The 4,267-nt window shown below is 38.0% G+C and overlaps 1 pseudogene; it reads right to left on the reverse strand.

Annotated features, from left to right (window-relative positions):
- On the reverse strand, nucleotides 1-822 carry LOC123474414 (annotated as a pseudogene).
- Nucleotides 823-4,267: the final 3,445 nt, after the last annotated feature.

Genomic DNA, 4,267 nt, shown 5'->3' on the forward strand with positions numbered 1-4,267 from the left:
CTATTCATGGATAATTGGTGCGTTCGATTTAACATTTTTGGCTAAAATGACAAGTTCTTTTGGAAATTGGATTTTTTGAAGCTGACTTTTCTTCATTCAACATCCAAAATTTTGCTTTGAGAATTGCATCAGTAGTAGGAGTCTCCTGCCGATTTTGCTTATCATCCTTGACTTCCTTCAAATGACTAAATACCCTCTCGGCTGATGCGTTACTAAATGGCAAACATAACAAGGGGTACATGCACTCAGTTAGATTAGGGAAAACGGGTTCACCGCAAGGATTTAGAGTAGAGAGAACTGCTTTCCAATAATCGTCAACTTTCATATTATACAACGCATAGCGATCTGTGACGCCAAAGTGAGATAAGGGCAGACTTGCGTGTTTCCTCCATTCGCTGTCAGCCAAATTAGGATCACAAGATTCCTTCAATTGTGGGAAACGTTTGAAAACTTCAGCAAGTGAGGCAGGATTCAACTTTCGGGCATTCTTCGGTTGTACTAGACTAGAAAATTCGTAGACTTCATCCTTCAGGTCAAAACGCTAAGTGACTTCTGAATAACCAGTTTGGTAAAACTTTCTGAATGATTTCAGAAGTAGATTGAATGGCTGAAAATTCTGCTCAAAGGAAACGTTGCATGTCATCTTATAATTTAGCTTGTGCGCTGCCTCGTTAGCAGGAGTTCGTGACTCTTTAGGAAAAGCCTTGTCTGCAGATTTCAAGCCGTCTTCTTGTGCCTTAATTTCAGCTTCTTTTCTTTCTTGGGAAAAATAAACAGTGTTCTTAAACGCCGATTTCGGCTTCGATTTCAACTCAAACATGGTTTCAGTAGCCTGTAACCTCAAAAAATCAAAAGATTTTAGGAAACACTAATAGGATCAAGTATTACCAAAACAATTTAAGGCACTGCTTTGCCGTAATCAGCTCTACTAACCTAGGTAGATTTGTTCCAAAGGGACATACTCATGGCAGTCTAAATGATCAAGACTGGACAGACAAGGCATGTGTTCTTCAACGTATTCCGTGTTCATATAGCTCTTAGCCAAGAACAGTAGAGACTCAATCGCAGGTTTTATCACATGAATAGAGAGGCTTGTTGGACTGGAATAATTCATTCAGTTCAGTAAAAGAAAGTCCTGCCGATTTGAAAAAAGAATTAAATATGCTGATTAGTAATGTTCAAATAACTGAGGAAATTTGTTTTTGTTTTACCTTGTATGAAAAACTCAAGAAGAATTTTAGTAAAAGGATCTTGCAAAAGAAACAAAATTCTGTTGTATTTTTCTGTGGGGTTTTCAGCAACCTCAGAAATGAAATGTAAAATTAAAGCGTCATATTGTTGGAGAATGCGGACAGCGCAGTTTTTTTAAAAGTGAGCCAACGCGTTTCTCCGGGCTTGAGAATTTCCAACTCATCAAGTTTGAGAAATCTAAGACACTCCTTTAATTTATCTCGCCTGTCACGACTATTGCTGAAGTGGGCAGGAATAGCATGGAGAAGTTCAATAAGTTCTGGAGGCAAGGCCTAATATAGGAGTGCTTTGCACATAAATGAAAGTTGTGACAAGTACATTTGACTGTTGCGAGCTTGGGGAAACGGTCTCTCAGCAATGTTGAGACTGATTTGATTCTTCCAAAATTCACATTGCATGTATCAGCTGAAAACCCAACAAATCGTGCGGAAGAAATTCCGTGTTTTTCCAGCCTTGAAAGAATACAGTTAGTCAATCCATCTGCAGTCCCATCAGAAACATCCACTAGATCGAGAACATCGAATTGCAGCTTTCCTTTTTCAAGGCACCACTGGCAAACTACAATAACCATTTTAGTTTTGATAGACACGTCCGTGGTTTCATCGAATAAAATGGAAAAATATTTGTTCTTCAGTTTCCTTGCTTTTTGTTGTGTACAAAATTTTCCAAATCCTAAATAGTTTAATAGTATAGAAAGAAATTATCAATTAGTTTTCATAGTAAATTAGTAATACAAATTACGTATAACGTATTCTACCAACCTTCTCTTATCAAGTTGCCTGCTTTTGTATATCCTAATGTGGCTTTCTTGAATATGGGATCATTTCCTTCTGTCTGCATCACTTCAAGCATTCCTTGAGCAGAACACACTGATTGACTATTTTCACATATATGAGCCAAAATTCGTAGTTCAAGATTAGTGATACGATCCCTAAGTGGAGATGCAAAATTGGCTAAACGATCCCTGTTGCTTAAGCAACTCTGGGAACTTTTCCATATTCTGTTTGTGTTGGGTACGGTCAACATGTTTTTCTAAATCTCCCTTATGATTTTGATAAAACAACGCACAAGCTCTACAAAATGCTTGATTCTCTCCAGTCTGTGGATTGAGTTTCAGCATTAGCCACTTAGCAAATTTTGGATGCTTATTCTCATTTAGCCAATCTGGATTAAACTGTCTTGGTTTTTTTAGGATGACTTACTGTCCTAGAGATATAACATAACAAATTACAATGTTTTAACAATTACACCGATTCAAATTAATTAGTCTAACTATATTCTCCATTACTTGAGTTTTCTTTCGCTTAGCCTGGCCCTGGCTTGACGAAACTTCCTCGACTTCGTCAGAGGACTCAGAGCTCATTTTGAATTAGTTGTAAACATTAAACAACCATATATACTTATATAGACTAGCACTAGCACAGTAGCACCACTAGCAATGTTGACATTGGTTAGTTTTAGTGGTCTTACACTTGCAGACAGTGTCGCCAGTGTGCTACAACTCCCTACAAGGTACAAGCTACAACTACCCCATCCAGTTTGCCAAGTTTGGTTAATTAAAATTTTAAAAATTAAAATCTCAACCTTAAATTTGAGCAACTTAAATAGAATTTTTATGATATCCAAAAATTCCCAAAAAATACAAAAATCACCATTATTTTCTGACACCATTTGAACACCATTAGACAGCCCGAAATCACCAAAATGGTGACAAATCACCAAAAGTGGGCACACTGTAAATTATAGTTATGAAAACTTAATTTTTAACGCGAAGAAGAGGGTTTCTCCATAAGACGCTGCAGCCGCAGCAGACCAACTTGGACACAAAGGAGATTTTGCGCATTTGTGGAAAACGCGCAGGATGTTTTACTGCTCTATTGACAAACAAAAAATGCAAACCAAAAAAATCCACTGCCAGTCGAATGCGGTTGCGGTTCCCGGGTTCTTACCTGACCGGGATCGCGATTGCAATCATGGCAATTTTGTTTTACCCATTCATTCTGTTTGAGAGGATTTGTTTTGTCTTCCTCCCTACTTAATAATCACTAATTGGTGATCTGTCATATATCCACCATTCCTCTGCCAACTCAGAGTAAATGAAAATAATCATTGCCATGTTTTTTCTATCATCTATGGTAGTCGAAAGATGGGTAAAGGTTGCAATAATAATATGAAATGAAGAAAATGGTTGAAATGTCAATCCCTTTACTTAATCTATAAAAGTGATTAACAGGCAGGCATTTAGGCGACTCCTGTGTTTCAATAGAACAAGTCTCTGATCATTGCTGCACATCATAAATAGCAATACCGTGTAGTTTTTCACGAGTCAAAACCGAGTAATATATGGGTTACTCAGGTTTGCCAAACTGGGACTATGTTATCCCTGCTTACTCGTCGTGATCGAATTAAAAGCACTCCTACGAGACGAAATGAGAATTCACAGTGAAAGAGAGCGTGTTGAGCTGAAGGTCCTGTCTCTTTCGGGCGTAAAACACGGTAAATCATATGGCGTGGATTAACCTTTCCCGTAAAGTGTAGCCATCTTGAGCCGCACGGCGAATTACGCAATATGGTATGAAAATTTTCGTTGTACACGTATGATTAATCTAAAGGTATAATAAACGGAAATGATTGGCTTGTGGTTCCTCAACCGGGATTACACGCGAATCAAGGGGGAATCTAACTTCGAAGGGGAAAAAATCTAATTTCGAAGAAAATTGATTTCATAAAATGATACGCGAACTCAGTGGAAACAAGTATTTCGACATTTTTATATCATCGACTTATGTCTCTATTATTATGAGTGTAGGCAAATCGAAACAACAAATCGAAACAATTAAGGCTGCTTGCCCATGGAGTCAGCGCATACGTACATTCCTAAAATATCCAGAATCAACAAAAGAGGCAGCAACTATCGTCAATATTCATCTATATCCGGCACTTCTTTGTTAACACATGTGCGTGCGCGGGTTCATAACAGACAGAATGCGAGATGGTTTCAATGAAGAGTTGGGCA

The sequence above is a fragment of the Daphnia magna genome, linkage group LG7 (assembly GCF_020631705.1).
Source record: "Daphnia magna isolate NIES linkage group LG7, ASM2063170v1.1, whole genome shotgun sequence".
NCBI classification, from domain to species: domain Eukaryota; kingdom Metazoa; phylum Arthropoda; class Branchiopoda; order Diplostraca; family Daphniidae; genus Daphnia; species Daphnia magna.